The sequence below is a fragment of the Schistocerca cancellata genome, chromosome 6 (genome assembly GCF_023864275.1).
Source record: "Schistocerca cancellata isolate TAMUIC-IGC-003103 chromosome 6, iqSchCanc2.1, whole genome shotgun sequence".
Classification (NCBI taxonomy): domain Eukaryota; kingdom Metazoa; phylum Arthropoda; class Insecta; order Orthoptera; family Acrididae; genus Schistocerca; species Schistocerca cancellata.
In genome coordinates this window covers 362,950,876-362,970,004 of record NC_064631.1, presented here as the reverse complement: position 1 = coordinate 362,970,004, position 19,129 = coordinate 362,950,876, and the positions used below count along the sequence as shown (strand labels likewise).

At 44.4% G+C, this 19,129-nt stretch overlaps 1 pseudogene; it reads right to left on the bottom strand.

Annotated features, from left to right (window-relative positions):
* Nucleotides 1-18,727: 18,727 nt before the first annotated feature.
* LOC126089894 (5S ribosomal RNA) lies at nt 18,728-18,845 on the bottom strand (annotated as a pseudogene).
* Nucleotides 18,846-19,129: the final 284 nt, after the last annotated feature.

The window sequence follows — 19,129 nt, the reverse complement described above, 5'->3', positions numbered from 1 at the left end:
TGCCTTAAGAAAGAGACTTCACTGCGCTTCAGTGCGCTGAAATGCTGCTTCCTCGCGCGTTAAACCCGCTTGTTAAGCAAAAAGTTTAGAAACTGAACCACCTCAATTTGCCTTGCGGATCGACTCAAATCCTTAATGTCGCATTACGTCTTTTCTAGTTTTCCAAAACCAACAGAGGCTGCTCTGAAAAGTTCGCAGTGGGAAAAAGACCCTTGCACATAGTTATGCCTTTGCGAACAAAGGATTTCTCCTATGATCTGTGTTCTGGGAAGGTACTCTCAAATGCAAGATCAGATCCTTAAAACATCCCTCTAATCGTTGCTACAGTTAGAAATATCCCAGTAAGAGTGTTTATTAAGAATTTAAGACTGTTTACCGTGAAATTTTAAGTACACGCAAAGCAGAACAATGGGGGCGGGGGGGGGGGCAAGATTCTTTTTTCTCGTGGCCCCTGTTGGCGCCAGAGACAGCTTAATATTTGTTACGTGCCGTAGGGCACTTTGTTTACCTGACGCACTTGCGGCAGCCTCGTCTCATTGTGTTGGCTTGCCCTCATTTGCCGATAATCCAGCATCAGTTCAAATAAAAACCAGTATCAGTAAAGAATATCAGCCTCCCGACTGTTGGCTTTCTGTCTAAATAGAGTTGACTGAAGTTCTTAATAAACTGACTCTACGAGCTCGATGAAATTACGCTGTTTAAGAACTGATTGTGACATTAGCCCAATAGTAAGTGGAGCACACTGATGTAGGCCCTTGCAAAAGTGGCTGAAATGTACGTCTATAAAAAGAAATTACGAGGTGGTAACACACCCGGAAAAGTTTTGCTGAAGCTGAAAACCGTCGCGAAAGCCTCTATCGATCACAGTCTGAAAATGTTTTGTGTATTATTAAGAAGTAAGGCTTCAGGCAACATGCCTCATAAAACTAATCTCGGAGAATACAGTTGCCAGACTGATATTCACTCAAATAATCCTCGGGAAGTGCAGCCCACCCACGAAGGAATTAGCTTAAAGACTGCTTCGAGTGATACATGTGTATTCCTAGTCAGTGTGGGAACCGTTCCAGGTAGGGTTGGTAGAGAGGACACAAAGAAGGCCAGCGCATTTCGTCACAGGCTCGTGTAGTAAGCGTGAAAGCGCCACAAAGATGCTCTGAGAACTCCAGCGGCAAAGGGTACAGGGGAGGCGTTATGAATCAAGGTGTGATGTACTGTTGAAATTCTGAGAGCACACGTTTCTAGGAGGTTCAATCGATATATTGCTTTCTCCTAAGTATAACTCGCAAAAAGGCAGCTTAGTCTGTCCTGCGGAGTACTCATGTAGATGTACAACTGTAAAACTTTTAACATTTCTTTCTTAAGACAAGGAACATATTATTATTAATGTGTTTAGATTAAATCTTTGTGACGAAAAGTACAATACGCAACGTAAGGATAAAATAATGAAACATAATCCTGGAACTGTACTTAGTGTTCGTTCTCGTGTGAGGACACAAGGTGACAATTATTGAACTATATGACACAAAATCGTCATAACTTCTGAACGGTTTTGCGTTAGGACGTTCAAACTGCACGATTGGCCGCGGGGAATGATGGGAATCAGTTTGAAATGACTATGGTTTGATTTAACAACGAAACCCGCTTTTGGATAGGCTAGTCAATAAGCAATAATTGGAGCGTTTGGAGGACTGAGAATCTGCATTTTGCGGTCGAGAAGTGTCTCTTCACCGTCAACGATTGACAGTGTGGTGTGCTATGTCTAATCAGGGAGTAATCGGTGCAATATTCCTTGATGGTTCAAAATGGTTCAAATGGCTCTGAATACTATGGGACTTAACATCTATGGTCATCAGTCCCCTAGAACTTAGAACTACTTAAACCTAACTAACCTAAGGACATCACACAACACCCAGTCATCACGAGGCAGAGAAAATCCCTGACGCCGCCGGGAATCGAACCCGGGAACCCGGGCGCGGGAAGCGAGATCGCTACCGCACGACCACGAGCTGCGGACTATTCCTTGATGACACGGTAACTACCGAACGGTACGTGAAGGTTTTGGAAGACGATTTCATCCCCATTGTCCAAAATCCCTGATTTCGACAAGATGTGGTTCATGCAAGACGGAGCTCGACCCCATCGATGCAGGAGAGTGGTGTCCTGGTGGAGCACTTTGTGGACAGCACTGTGGCTCTGAGATAGCCAAAGGCCACTGGCATTGACTTCGATTGGTGGCCCTATTCTCCGGATCTGAAAACAGGCAACTCCTTTCTGTGGAGCTGTATTAAAGACAAGGTGTACAGTAATAACCCCAAAACCATTGCTGAGCTGAAAACAGCTATTGAGGAGGTCGTTGACCGCATCGATGTTCCGAAACTTCAGTGGGTCATGCTGAATTTCGATATTCGTCTGGGCTACATCATCGAGGATGATAGCAGGCATATCGAACATGTCGTAACTCAAATACGAATATCTGCAGTGACGCTTACATGTTGACTGAAGTGTGTGTGTACGCCGCAGTTTGTAACTAATTTACGTTTTTTCATATTGTTGAATAATTGTCACCCTATATTTACATGACTTTGTGAAACCAATTAAGACGTAAGTATGTGATCCACATGCCCGTCTAATAACTGAAAGCGATTTTGTGACAGTTAGGAACTCTCGGATGTCTTTAAAGAAAAGCCTCGGAAGTGAGCGCCTTATTTGCGGGCAGTGGTGTCGACGCATTTGCGACCCATTGCGCGATTTCGTTTCCGGCGTGCAGAAGCGCGATAGCGCGCTTCAGCCCTCAGCATTACCTGCCAGCGCGGCCGGCTCACGCATTTGCTCCCCTTGAAGCAGGGCGCTCCGCCCTCCACTAGCCGAGATTTAGTGGAGCGCCGGCGGCGAGAACGAGAAAATAAGCAGGCCTCTTGATAAAGTGCACATTAAAAATGAATCTCTTCTCTTTCTGGCCTGTTCCGTATCTCGGTTTCTTTTCTCAATTTCGCGCCGCGCGATAAGGCGGCGAGGAAGAGGAGGAGGAGGAGAAAGAAATGCGGCCAGCGGAGCGAGACAAATGGCGCGGAACGAATAAGAAGGGAAGTGCCCGGTGTAATGAATATTTATGGAGAAAGGCCGGCGCAGTTAATTAATGAAAATAGCGGCCGGGACAGCGAGATAACATGTAAACATTGAAACATCATTCCCGGATCATTATACGCGTCCCGCGCGCACGCGGTATCTCGTCGGGGCCGAGTAATTAGAGCGGGGGAGGCAGGCAGGACCTTAAGTGGCCGGCGCTGCCCTGCCTCCGCCGGCCAGGCGACAGACACACGCGAGCGGCAAGAGGCGCCGGCCGCCAGTCTGCAACTGCTCCCGTAAATACGGATGGTGCCGAGACCCCACTCGGAAAGACGGTCTGCAGTTCGCTGAACGTCGGTTAAACTAAATGTGTGCGGATTATACAGTGCTAAACGGTTAACCCGGGCACGATCCCGCTTGCAGGATGGCTAGCTGATGGTTTCCAGGGGCAACAAAAACTTTATTTTCACTACTTCATTTAATATTATTGATGAAATTTAAAAATTTAAAAGGCTACCATAATCTTCTCGTTAACGGGTATAACCTTATTTGAGAGGTTCACCACAGTAAGATAATTATTACACTCAGAAAATGTCTTTGTCTTGAGACAGTGTAATTCAAGGCGCGGAAATTACCCATACTATATTAATCCAGAATTTGAGAACGTACCATTTAGCTACTTCCAAGGAACTACACATAATTTCAGCCCTGTTCAAAACTTTTCTGGCTGACACTTCCCACATAATAATCGAAGAAAAATAGGTTGTCGCTATGCTTTCGGTGTTCATGCAGTAAAACCTCAGCATCCGGTATAGCTTTTTAATTTATTACTTCTGTACTAGTAACTTTACTCGCACCTTCATATGCCACTGAATGCACCAAACATTATGTCATTGCAGGACGCACAGTTCAAGAGATATCACAGATGAAACGGATGTTTTACGCATGGCAGTTTCGTTCTTTAATGGATCACACGTGGTGATTCACTGGGATGATCTCATAATAACAGGTTTTTAGATGATGTAGTCCTCCTTACTAACCTTGTTTGTTAAGAAGAAATGGAGAGAAATTCTGCCTTACGCAGGACACCGTCTGATTAACTTGTTTTATCCACGCATGTTTGAGCACTTTTCTGTGCTACCTTCAGTGGATTTTATTTAGTTACTGTCTGAAAATTATTATTACAGGCTAACAATTTGTGGAGGTTGTGTGAATCTGGGCTTAAAGTTATTTACATGTACAAAGGAGCAACAATCAGCCATCAAATTTTACGCTAATTTACAAACACACCTAAGTCACAGACCTGAGGCAGCAAATGTTCTACACTGACGCTATGCTGAAAGTTACGATGAAGACACTTACTGGGAAATAAGATAGTTACACAATTGTTCACACGTTGTATATGACGCTATCAGTTATGTATATTTATGTCTGCCACGCGTACTACAGCATTACCTCTGTAAACAACTAAAAGTTTCCTATGTTTCTGCCTAACATGCTGTAGGATGTGCGGTGGCTATGAAACTACCAACATCCAGGGTGAGTCAGCAGGAAAGGTACATGCTTTGGGGGATGATAGTGCTAATGATTCTCTACAAAAAAAAGCATCGTGTGGAGATATGTCCTATTCTGATTGGTTTCCAACATAGGACACGTTTACTTTATATTTCTTTTTATTTTCTGTATTTTTCAAACACTGTCACTGTTTATAATTTAACACGGCAGTGTAAAGGAAGCTGAAACGAAAAATTTGATTCTTGGAAATTTGCGGTCTATCAAGTTGGGAATCTACCTCAAATTGGCCCACAAAAACTATTTACGCTGCACGCATGCGCGGTGTGCGAGATTTTCAATATTCTCGCGGTCTCTTCCCGCAAACTATTACTCCTTGCACCTTGCAATAAAATAAACTGGTCCTTTGTTGTAAGAAATCAGATGTAGCTTAATTTTTTACTGCGACTCGTTTTCGTCGGCGTGTGCGGTTTTCGAGCATTAAAAAAAGGAAAACAAAAAAAAAAACACTACAAAAGATTAAATGAGTTCGAGCCCCAAAGGTTCGGAATATGGCATATGTCCACATCAAGGTTTTTGTTTAGAATCACTAATACTTTCAGCCATCAAAGGACGTACCGTTCCTCCTAAATCGTCCTGTGCAACGGGGAATCAAATGAAAATTTCAGAGTTGGAAAAAAGTAAGTAAACTGTTTATTATTTCGCCGGCCGGGGTGGCCGAGCGATTATAGGCGCTATAGTCTGGAACCGCGCGACCGCTACGGTCGCAGGTTCGAATCCTGCCTCGGGCATGGATGTGTGTGATGTCCTTAGGGTAGTTAGGTTTAAGTAGTTCTAATTTCTAGGGGACTGATGACCTTAGAAAATAAGGCCCATAGTTCTCAGAGCCATTTGAACCATTTTGTTTATTATTTCAAAAGTAATCGCCGTAACCATTAATATATTTATCTCACGACTGTCAATGCTTCATGGAAAAACGTTTGCTGTTGCCTGCGGAACTATGCTGACCGCCCACATGTTACCAAGGTTGTTTCGAGTACGCTGCAGACTGTAGAAGTTCCGCTCAGAAGCCCTTACACATATTCTATGCAGACCTGATCACTCCGCATACGATGTCCATGTTTTTGGAGTCCTGAAGAAAGATATTATTTTCCGTCCATTTGATTCAGACCAAGATGTGCACGCCCGGGCACAGTCATGGTTCCCTGGGCACCCACAAACAGTTCTCCAAGAAGGTACTGACCGTCTTGTCTTACAGTGGGATAAATGTATCAACAATTCTGACAATTGCTTTCCAAATAACAAACAGTATACTAACTTTTTCCAAATGTTTGTTTTCATTTGACTGCCGCTTATACATGAAGCATGGCGTCATCCAGGTATGTGAAGATTGTGTTATTATCTTATTTCCAAAGTAGTAGCCTAGGTCTGATTTTCAGAACAGCATAAATGTACAACATTAATGCCTCAATTTCTGTGACATGTGTTTCTAGTTGTATATGTAAATTCATATAATAACTGACGCCTACTTATCGTTCCTTCGTACACGTAATAGCTTTTAACCGAAATTGATAAAACCTCCAAATGTTGTTAAAATGTAACAAAAAATTTCAAATAGAAAACCGTCTGAAGATATCACAGAAAGTACTGATTCATATTTGAGTAAAGCAAAACTTACGAAACGTTGTCCTCCACAAGGCGTAATTTCCTTGATATAATCTTAAAATTTCCTTGGATAAAAATTTAATGTCCAATATAATACAAAATATTAATCACCAACGAAGCGTGATTTTAAATATGTGGGATGCGACATGAATTTATCGTTATCTTGATGTGACAGATGAAAAGCTGCACAAATTTGAAGCAATATGTGGGGAATTTAACAGAACACTTACTGTAACTGTAAATCCTGAAAACATACAAAACTTAAATTTTATACAAATATCCCGACACTCTTCAGTTTGTGTAATGAGATGGATAGATGAAGCAAAATATAAGAAGCACAGATGAGATTCTTGGGGAGAGTGGAGGCCTGCACGAGAAGGGATTTAGTAAGAAATGAAGGTGATAGGGATGTGTTGTTTGTACCTGCCATTAATGAGAAAATAAAGGAATGCAGAGCGGTGGAAACAACAAGTGAGATGTGGAAAATTACCCAAGGAATGAAGGAAGGATGTTTGTCGGCCAAGGAAACGATGGACATAAACTGCGTGAAGATGAAACAAGCATGTATGTGAGACGACGACGAAGATAACGACGAGGACGAAGACAACGTCGACGAAGACTACGACGAAAGCTCTGACAGAATTTCTGACCGAGTGATGATTTCTCTACACGGTCATAGGTTGTTATGGCTCTGAGCACTTTTTGACTTAACTTCTAAGGTCATCAGTCTCATACGTTGTTATCTACGTGCAATAGTCTGCACTGCAGGATGTAATCTCTCACGAAAGTCAGTCCTTGACAAAATTCTCTTACAAATGATACACTGATAGCGCAATATTATTAAATGTGAATACTAAAAGGGAGCAGAGTGCATCAAGTACAACAGCAACGCTATAATGCACAACCACGCACCGCTAAGACGATGAAGCCAAGCACACTGCTAGCCACGAAACCAGAAATACAGAAATAACGACATTTTACTTACTGTGCTTATACAGTGTAATAGGAGGAATGCATGGTTACATTTGTATTTGGTTTGGAGTATACAAGATACAGAATTTCGTACAAAGAACTGGCACCACTAGCTACAACAACCACTCGTGGTATCGAGTCGAACGGACTTGGTTTGCAACGACGGGTACGTCATTCCACACTGCTTTAACTCTGTGGAAAAGTTCATCAACGTAATGGCTGTCCAACTGTGGCGTGTAATTTTCTCGGCAACTCGCGACCAGATGTTTGCAGTGGGTGAGAAAGCTGGAGACCCTGCTGGCCAGGGCAACAGTCGAACGCCAACAATATCGAATTAGCTTTACCTTGTTGCAAGATAATGGGATGGGGACCTCGAAGTCTGGGTATCGCCACCGGACTTTTCACTTTGCTATGCAAACTAGCTAGGTGAACCGGAGAGTCTCGTGTAGAGTACCCCGTGCACCACAAGGCCATCCACTGCAGCTGTAAGACGATGAGCTTTTGAATCCAGTCTGCCAACGTTCGTTCACCTCGAAGCCTCCAGTCAAGGTTAAGTTCCTCGGAGACACGTCTAGAAAGGCGATGTGGTGCCACTTCGCTGTCCAGTGTCGTAGTTGGGAGCACCACAGTCAATGCGCCTTACTCAGCTGCCACGTTGAACGAAGCCGCAACAATGATTACTGTGCTGACTGCCAGTGGTGCTTAAGAGATCGCCGAACTATCCCTGTGAATGTTTTTCTGGCAGCAAACAAACCCATTTCTCACTAAAGGTCCGTGACGTATATGTAAGAACCTTCACGGCCGAACGAAGGGTGTCAGTCTTGTTGGGCACTATACTTACGGAGCCGTTGTGATCCTTCATAGCACTGAGTGTGGCTTCCTTCAACCTATCGACTCCATATTCGCATGACAGTCGTGGCATCGCGACCAACGCTAGCAGAGATAGAGCGTAACGATAAACCGTAACCTCGATAGGCCGCGATCCCGCCGGTGTCGTGGAACGATAAACCTCAACATCGATAGGCCACGATCCTGAGCCTGTCGAATTGGGCACGTGTTGGTAGACGCTTCTCCTTCTTTTACATGACCTTCTCAATCAGTTTCCGAATCAACAACTCCTTACATTATCTTTCCTTATATGTAGATTGCGCCATTCTTACTTAATTTGTGCAGATGCGCTGAAATTATAGTTGTCTTCATATTCAAGCCTTCAGTACACTTCACGCATATCAGACGTCTGTTGCACGTCGCCTTCAGGGCGTTGTGATTTTATTGGCCACTGGTACATTTTAGAGCGTTGTGGGAGATGACTCCACAGCCTGCATACTCTCAGGAATTTCCAATGTTTCCGTTCTCTATGCAACATTATGCGAAGCAACTCCCTTGATACGTAAAGTGTTTTAGATACTTCGCTCTACGGCACTCACCGGCAGATATCTGCAGACGTAAAAGAGCGTTAGCTATTGAACCATAACACGTTACAGATCAAGTTCTGTATGCTATACACCTGCTACCGTCGCCGCGGTATGTGCGGTGACTCGATGCTAGCCAATTCGAAGAAATTTTCGCCACCACTATTTAATCGCCAAGAGAAAGAGAGGTGGCGGCGTAAACTTCCTGATCATTTGATTCAACGTCAATATCCAATATCCAAACCCCTCCACACTATCTGATGGAGTAGGATCATGTAACGCTGTTGATGGTCGTATTAAACCCAGCGGTCTCCTTAATGCAGTTCGAGAGGAGTAAGCTATATGTTTGCACCACGTTTCCCCATCATGCAACACAAACATGACACCACAAAATATACCCATCATTTACAGTCACCTACACGCAACACACCTACCTAAGACATAACTTTCATACAGCGCGTGGAAGGGGCCATTGTGAGTTAACGAGGAAAAGCCTTTTTCTATTAAGCGTCTGAACAACTCCTCGCGGTTCGAAGATCCAGAGAGTATGGAGGTTGACGAATCATCTTCCACAAAGTTCTACAATGCACTGGTGGCCGCGGAAATTGCAACAGCGTGCAACAAAGATGTAACTGGCATTATATGTACTACTGTTTATTTTTCTGTGTGTTGTACACCTCAAATAAAAAGGTAAAGTTGAAAGGCGGTGCGAACATTTTCTTCAATCCGACTCCAGAAGGAAGAAAAGTAGTCTTATTCGTGTAGCTTCTCTTTTATTCATGTTCAAATAATGTAATAATTTTTATGGATAGTCACGAAATATTTATTGAACTACTAATTATAAAAATGAAAAAATATTATTTAAAATATGAAATTCGTAAACCCAGCTTTCTGTGATCGATTCGCTGTCGGCCCTAGGCGTTTACTTGATTCCTCTTAAGACCGAATACATTACGTAAAACGTAACTTACTCCTATTTTACGCTAAACTTTAGGCAACGCTATGGTAACAGGAAAAAAAGGATCGTTCAGGGGTTTGTGGAAAGCGAAGAAATTCCATGACAATTCCTTATAAAACACTATGCTCTAAATTTTACTGTTGCATGATCTGGATGTCCCACACGTACACAAAATGGTCCTGAGCTAAATTATATGTATAGGCTACAGTGTCACAGAATTTTCCCGAAGTATTCACTCGATGTGAGCAGGCTTCATGTAGTATGTTGAATAAGGACAGAAATTTGTTTGGCTCGGTCTCAGCGTCTCGTCCCCACTTCCAGGTTGGCAAATGTCGAAACTGTTATTCCTATCAACTTTGGTCAACCTATGTTATAGGTAGGCAGTCCAGTTATAAAAGGAGGTCGTTGGCAGTGCAGGACCACTTCAAGGAAACTGTAAAGGGATTAGTCCACAAGCAACTCTAAGACTTAATTAGTCGTTTGTGCAACTTTCTCGGCGAATTTCCACGTCTGCTTCCTCCAGTCCTTGGCCATTCCCTATTTACACTTCAGACGAGCACTACAAACTTAATAAAAATACGTAAATGTGTTGTACAATTCACATTAATGGATTACGTAATCTGCTTGAATAACGTTATGCGTGTAGAACCTACCTTCTAGACAGTGAGACAAGTGCACAAAGTATTTAATAAACTTCATGTGAACGGAATAAAGGACGGAATAAAGCTGTTTCTTTGACGAATAGTTATTTAACACACTCACGTACCTTCCATAGGCACAGTTTTAGAGTGATATGCGTTAGTTTACATGGTCAGCTCATCACATCAAACACCTAGTGCTTTGACATGCATACACATAAAAACCATCTCTCCTTTTCGCGCTTTAGCGTCGCTGATTGAACATTAATATCTGACTGATCGTAAACACGTGGTGTGCAAAACGTAAAGTACAGTGCAGTACAGAAGGTAAGTGACGGAAATGCACAATGAGACGAACAGAAATGGTACTTTTATTCAAAGACAGTTACATTGTAGAAAATACTGCAACCAGCCACAAGATTTCTTCAATGAATTTATTATACCATTAGTAGTTTCGGGACTGAGCGAACGTTAGATGGTAACGTTGACTTCTTACAAGTTTTATGTTTGTGTCCTAAAATATGACAAAGTTTTTCTGATGCGTAGTTTACAAAAGATTTTTCATTTCATATTTGCGTTCTAAAAATTAACAAAGTTTTGTGATTACATAGTATTACACATATGTATCCTCCACACATTCAACTTATTTCCTGAAAAGCCCTCCTTTACATATTATAAGACGGAGGTTTGGTTTTCTGTTAAATCCATATTGATCTATGAACTGAAACGAAAACAAGATGGCGGGTACATTTGTTTACTTCGGCTGCTGATATTATGTGCCAAAGAACGTGATATGTGTACAGATATGTTACACTTCTGAAGCTACTTTGTCCGCAGCTCGTGGTCGTGCGGTAGCGTTCTCGCTTCCCACGCCCGGGTTCCCGGGTTCGATTCCCGGCAGGGTCCGGGATTTTCTCTGCCTCGTGATGACTGGGTGTTGTGTGATGTCCTTAGGTTAGTTAGGTTTAAGTAGTTCTAAGTTCTAGGGGACTGATGACCATAGTGCTCAGAGCCATTTGAACCATGTTTTTGAAGCTACTTCAAAAATTACATGGTACAGATACTAAAATGTAAACTTTCACGGCCGGAAATATCATGTCCATTATAATTATCCGGGCTGTTATGCCGTGGTCGGTTGATGAATGCTGTGGTGATTCCCAACGTTTCGTCTCCGACTGCGGGAGACATCTTCAAGGGGGTCCGTAGCTTGATGGAAGGTCCAACACACACACTGGCTCGTTACTGACTGCCGCTAAATTCCGTGTCCGCGCGCCCCCGCGCCGCGGCGTGACGTCACGTGTTTTGAAAACGTCAGTGCAATTGGCCGCTGTCCGTCGCCGTCGATCGCCGTTGCCATCACCCAGTAGTGGACGAGTGGTACACATCTTCTTTAACACCGGCATCCATATACCGTTTAATTTGACGCCCTCCTCCTTTCGGTTGAAATTATTTGGGTGTTTAGCAATTTCGATCGCCTGCCAAGGACGCTCGCAAACCATTGGAAAAATCTGGAGTGTATAGGATCCCATGCAGCTGTGGTGATGTTTATGTGGGTACCACTAAAAGAACTGTTTCTAAACGTTTGGAAGAGCACAAGGGAAATTGTAGAAGAGGAGAAACGGAACGATCAGCTGTTGCAGAGCATGCTTTCCAGCCAGGGAACCACAATATTCGTTTCGAGGAGACGCAAGTACTAGCGGCCACGAGCGGATATTACGAAAGGCTCTACAGGGAGGCGATCGAAATTGCTAAACACCCAAATAATTTCAACCGAAAGGAGGAGGGCGTCAAATTAAACGGTATATGGATGCCGGTGTTAAAGAAGATGTGTACCACTCGTCCACTACTGGGTGATGGCAACGGCGATCGACGGCGACGGACAGCGGCCAATTGCACTGACGTTTTCAAAACACGTGACGTCACGCCGCGGCGCGGGGGCGCGCGGACACGGAATTTAGCGGCAGTCAGTAACGAGCCAGTGTGTGTGTTGGACCTTCCATCAAGCTACGGACCCCCTTGAAGATGTCTCCCGCAGTCGGAGACGAAACGTTGGGAATCACCACAGCATTCATCAACCGACCACGGCATAACAGCCCGGATAATTATAATGGACATGGTACAGATAATTTTATCTAATTAGACATTTAATAGCTTTGGTTTGAAAGATGTTGGTAATGGCCAATGTAGAAATTTCTCTCTGTCAGTTAACTGCGTGTAGCGTTTCAAATTATAAGAGTTGTAACTTTGGATGTATATTTGGTTTTTTAATTATAGCTGATCATTAAGTAAGCAATCAGCAGAACTTGCAGCTCAGGCCCGAAACTGGTAATGGTATAATTAAATCATTTCAAGAAAACTTGTGTCTGGTTGCAATATTTCCCACAGTGCAATTTACGAAAACAGCTGCGGTGTTCTCCAACCAAAATGGATAAAAAAATGTAATTACACTGAAGTCGCCGTGATTCTTGATCGTCCCCTGGACATTGCCAGCGGAGGGACATGGCTGTTAATAGGGTTTGTTATCACGAAGGACGGCAGTGCAAGCTCTGTGACGTGCCCGTTACTGGGTGCATTACGTCTTCGCACGTCTCTGGTGGTCCAGGGATTACGATGCGTCTTTTCAGGGGTGCATTCGGGTCTGGCTTCACTGCTATGGATGACAATAAGCGACCGCGCCGAACCAGAGAGCTTGAGGAGCTGTTGGAACGGGAGGATATTCGGCGAAGTGCCTCGCCTGTCCGTTTTCCCAACGTAAATATGATCTATCATGTGTGGGATGCTTTTGGGAGCCATATGGTAATATGTCCAAGTGCATCAGCGACCACCCGGAAGTTGTCGGTCGCGCTGGTGGAGGAATGGAACGCTTTACCACAAGTACTCCTTGCCAGTGTTGTGACAAGTATGGGAGTACGTTGCAGAGCATGAACTGTCGTCCGTGATGATCACACACCCTATTAAGAACCATGTTCTGCAGCTTGTAAGATCTGTGGGACCACCACAAATCGCAGTGACTCCAATGTAATCGTTGTCTTTGATAATAAAAGTGCCATTTCTTTTCGTCCCACTGCGTATTTTTTCACTTACCTTCTGTATTATACTGTAGCAGTTGTTTCTGTTTAGGCCCAAGTTTTGTCCAGCTACGTTACTTGGTAGGGACACATCTTGCGAAAGTTACCTTTTGCACACCAGTGCAGAAATTTGACGGGGTAACCATTAATAAAGTATAATACACTCCAGGAACGATAATGAGACATTTGTCACTTCACTTGCTGAGTGTATCACGTATAAAATAAAATATTTCGGATAATCGTTTCTTCAGTGTCTAATTCAATTGTTCGGTGATGACACTGATCAAAACTGGGTTACGCAATTCTGTAAATTCTCTGTCAGATCGAAATAAATTAAAGTGGGGCCATGTTGTCTCGAAACATTATTAGAACAACTAACCGAAAAGTATTTGAATAAATAGGTATTAACATAAAGCTGTTTCTTTGACGAATAGTTATTTAACACACTCACGTACCTTCCATAGGCACAGTTTTAGAATGGTATGCGTTAGTTTACATGGTCAGCTCATCACATCAAACACCTAGTGGCAGGAGATGAGGAACTGGCAGAAGTAAAGCTGTGAGGACGGGGCTTGAGTCGTGCTTGGGTAGCTCAGTTGGTAGAGCACTTGCCCGCGAAAGGCAAAGGTCCCGAGTTCGAGTCTCGGTCCGGCACACAGTTTTAATCTGCCAGGAAGTTTCAGGTATTAACTTGTTTGAGACGCTCCAATTGCCGACTCGCTATTGCGGGTGGCCGTCAATAGACGATAATCACGGCTCCCAGTTACAAGGCAAGACACGTTTCTCCTCTCATGCCGTATCACCGAGTACGGAGACGCATTACTATATGCTATAGAGGATATATTACCTCTGATCATGGATGCGTCCAATAGCAGCCGAATTGTTGGAGCATTACGTACTACACATTCAATCAGAAGCCGTCTCCACACGGCAAGCCCGCATTCATATAGCCCCGGTGGATTTCTGCCACTTTCTGTTTCTGGAACAATTTGAATAGGAGCAAAAGAAGTTGTCACAAAGCCGTTTACGGGATAACGCTACCTGCACAGCGATATTATTGGAATGAATAACGACCACAGCGAGCTGAGAAGGTCACGTGTCTCACTGTTCTGCATTAAATATTTCTACTCGTAGTAATCATTTTATGCGAATATAAATAACTCGCAATCGCATGCTAATAACTAACAAAGTATGCATGCAACGAACTGCAGTACACTTTCACTAAATGCCCAGACATGTGCATATCAGTTTTATGTTTTAAATGCGCAACTTATGTTAAAAAATGTGGGCCTGATTTTTCGAAAAATGGCAGAGTGTAAAAGAATTTTCAAAGTTTCAGGCTATTATGAAAGATTGTTCACTTTTTCTGCGTATGAAAATGCCTTAATAATATGAGCACTGACTGTATTTGTTTATTTCTCCTGGAATAATTGTTTAACTGTCAAGGCCTGATTAACAGACGGTGGTGCCCTAGGCGACAGACTATTCAACTCCTGCCCTCCATCTCCTCCACTCCCATCCGTGCTACGCCACCTGCAGTTTCTTTTGGGCTTTTGACCTTATTAGTTTCCACATTTTTTGTTGCCCTACAAAATTCAGATTCCATCTTAAATAAAAGGAATCCATTAGTGGAATTATCTAAAAGAAACTAATGTAGATAGACTAAAGAAATGAGTAATGGGTCACATGTACTGAGACGACAACTGACAACGAAAGCAGTATCAGCCCGCACATGAATCGATAAGAAATACAACTAAACAGTAATTACGACAAACAACATTAACAACCGCTCTCCAACTGAAGTCAACAATGACACAATGAACCAAACGTTAAGCAAGCTATAGTGCTGCTGGCTTCAGTTTGCATGTAGCCTAATTCTCTCTGTCTGTGAGTGACGGATGCCGGGGGGGGGGGGGGGGGGGGGTGAGGGGGGTAGGCAGAGGGACAGATTGAGAGAGAGAGACATAGACAGAAGAGAGAGAGAGCTTCACCCAAAAATACAAGCGCCTAATCGAGATCTTTTAGTACACCGCTTTGCTCTCGTTGCCCTAAGTGTTTGCCTATCTAGCCTCTTTTGGCTATTTGTTCCCAGTGAGTAACGAAAGAAATGTGTAGTTGCTACAGAGCAATTACGGTGCTATAATCCGACAATAATGAGACTTCCTGGGAATGGAGACGGCCCCGTACCGTTCTCCGCTTTGAAAAGAGACGGGTGTTCATGTAATCAGGTAGAACCAAAACTGGAAAAGTACGCATAATAGTGTTATTCTCGTCTCCGGAGTAGAAATACAAAGAAAACAGAAACAGAACAAGTATCAAAACATGCGTCGCTCGTTCTGCAGGCACGGTCTTGCTTCGGTCGCCCTGTGTATTAGGCCTGTAACAATGATAGGCCGCTGTGATGTCAACAAGCGGTGGGGTCAGCCCGTGGGCGGCGCACTTCCTCCGCTTATCACGGCTGGACGCTATCTGCGCTTATCGAGTGCGGCTGAAACAGCGTCCAGTGTTCCGGTCAAAGTCCTTCTGTTAATTTCGAGACGTTTTCCTTGTCGTCGGTTATCGAGACTCATTAACCACGTTTCCTGATAGCTTAACTTGTACGGCCACGATAGTGTTATCCACAAGATAGCGCACGAAATTACGGAGACAAGGCGCCTCTTGTCAGTCTCCCGCTGCCCGAGTGTAGCCTGCCACCGCCGCCGTCGCGGCGACGGGAAGTTCCACGGCAGCAGCCATGAGGAACCCTGCGAAAGCAACGATCGCGCTGTCATCAGATAGGTAATGCTTCAGTTTTCTTTTTGTTATTAGGTTTTCCTCATGTATCTCCCTTTCGAAAAATGGAGTAATTGTATCACTGCTGGGAATCAATGACGAGCTGGTTTGTGACTATCTCCTAATTATCTGGTCACTTCACCTATGTACAGGGTGTTACCAAAAAGGTACGGCCAAACTTTCAGGAAACATTCCCCACACACAAATAAATAAAAGATGTTATGGGGACATGTGTCCGGAAACACTTAATTTCCATGTTAGAGCTCATTTTAGTTACGTCAGTATGTACTGTACTTCCTCGATTCACCGCCAGTTGGCCCAATTGAAGGAAGGTAATGTTGACTTCGGTGCTTGTGTTGACATGCGACTCATTACTCTACAGTACTAGCATCGAGAACATCAGTACGTAGCATCAACAGGTTAGTGTTCATCACGAACGTGGTTTTGCAGTCAGTGCAATGTTTACAAATGCGGAGTTGGCAGATGCCCATTTGATGTATGGACTAGCACGGGGCAATAGCCGTGGCGCGGTACGTTTGTATCGAGACAGGTGTCCCGACAGGAAGACGTTCGAAGCAATTCATCGGCGTCTTAGGGAGCACGGAACATTCCAGCCTATGACTCGCGACTGGGGAAGACCGAGAACGAGGATACCTGCAATGGACGAGGCAATTCTTCGTGCAGTTGACGATAACCCTAATGTCAGCGTCAGAGAAGTCGCTGCTGTACAAGGTAACGTTGACCACGTCACTGTATGGAGAGTGCTACGGAAGAACCAGTTGTTTCCGTACAGCGTGTGGAGGCACTATCAGCAGCTGATTGGCCTCCACGGGTACACTTCTGCGAATGGTTCATCCAACAATGTGTCAATTCTTATTTCAGTGCAAATGTTCTCTTTACGGATAAGGCTTCATTCCAACGTGTTCAAATTGTAAATTTCCACAATCAACATGTGTGGGCTGACGAGAATCCCCACGCAATTGTGTAATCACGTCATCAACACAGATTTTCTGTGAACGTTTCGGCAGGCATTGTTGGTGATGTCTTGATTGGGCCCCATGTTCTTCCACCTAGGCTCAATGGAGCACGTTATCATGATTTCATACTGGATACTCTACCTGTGCTACTAGAACATGTGCCTTTACAAGTACGACACAACATGTGGTTCATGCACGATGGAGCTCCTGCACATTTCAGTTGAAGTGTTCGTACGCTTCTCAACAACAGATTCGGTGACCGATGGATTAGTAGAGGTGGACCAGTTCCATGGCCTACACGCTCTCCTGACCTCACCCCTCTTGACTTTCATTTATGGGGGCATTTGAAAGCTCTTGTCTACACAACCCCGGTACCAAATGTAGAGACTCTTCGTGCTCATATTGTGGACGGTTGTGATACAATACGCCATTCTCCAGGGCTGCATCAGCGCATCAGGGATTCCATGCGACGGAGGGTGGATGCATGTATCCTCGCTAACTGAGGACATTTTGAACATTTCCTGTAAAAAAGTGTTTGAAGTCACGCTGGTACGTTCTGTTGCTGTGTGTTTCCACTCCATTATTAATGTGATTTGAAGAGAAGTAATAAAATGAGCTCTAACATGTAAAGTAAGCGTTTCCGGACACATGTCCACATAACATATTTTCTTTCTTTGTGTGTGAGAAATGTTTCCTGAAAGTTTGGGCGTACCTTTTTGTAACACCCTGTATAATTGTTACAAGCTGTAACCACAGCGGGTTAAATGGATCATAGTGCCTTCAGTGGTCTCGATGCCTTGTTTCATCAGAAGAGAGAGAAGGAATGTACTCGTTGGACCATATCGTACGCCCCCTGTCAGCTACTGTCCAGTTTCTGAGTTGTTTGACCAACTCAAGATGTGCTGCATTATGTGCCACTGTGAGGATGCCTCTTCCAATATACATGGCCCAATCACATTAATGTGGCCTCCGGCTATGTTCTATGTGAATGTGCAATAACCACTCACAGACGGGAGGTGGCAGCACTAGCAGTGGAGGGAATATTAAGGGCGTCTGGGGGACACGGAAAGCAATACGGAAACGGAGTGATTTATCTGACGTCCAAAAGGACATGATCATTGGCTTTCGGGACAAGAGCAGAAACATTTCCGAAATGGCTAAGTTTGTTAACTCTTCACAGGCCGCTTTGGGTTACATACACCGTACATGGCGAAATGGCGCCATCTAGAACGAGCGCCGGGGCAATTGTGGTGCACCACTGGGCGTAGATGACATGGGTGAACGATGGCTATGGCAATGAGTACGGGCAAATTGACGTGTAGCAGTTGAGCACCTGTCAGCCCACATGAACGAAAGGACAATCAACAGCGTTTGGTCAATGACTGTTTAGTGAAAGTTACTGGATATGGACGTATGCAGGAGGTTCAAAAACGTTTCAAATGGCTCTAAGCACTATGGGACTTAACATCTGAGGTCAGCAGTCCTCTAGACATAGCACTCCGTCTTCAGGCCACATCGGGACCATCCGACCGCCGTATCGTCCTCTCTTGAGGATGCGTATAGGAGGGGCGTGTGGTCAGCACACCGCTCTCCCGGTCGTTATGATGGTTTTCTGTGACCGGAGCCGCTACTGTTCTGTCGAGTAGCTCTTCAGTTGGTATCACGAGGCTGAGTGCACCCCGAAAAATGGCAACAGCTCATGGTGGCCCGGACAGTCACCCATCCCAGTGCCGGCCACGCCATACAGCGCTTAACTTCGGTGATCTGAAGGGAACCAGTGTATCCACTGCGGCAAGGCCGTTGCCGAGTCCCCTAGACTTAGAACTACGTAAACCTTACTAACCTAAGGACATCACCCACATCCATGCCCGAGGCAGTATTCGAACCTGATACCGTAGCAGCAGCGCGGTTCCGGACTGAAGCACCTAGAACCGCTCGGCCATAACAGCCGGCCCTGCAGGAGGCGTCTGGTTCAAGCACGCATGCTGACTGCTGTTCATCAGTGACGAATTTGCACTCCAATACCACAACTTGACGCCAACTGAGTCAAAACGGGTGAGCGTTTCAGGTGAATCACGTTTTATGCGCC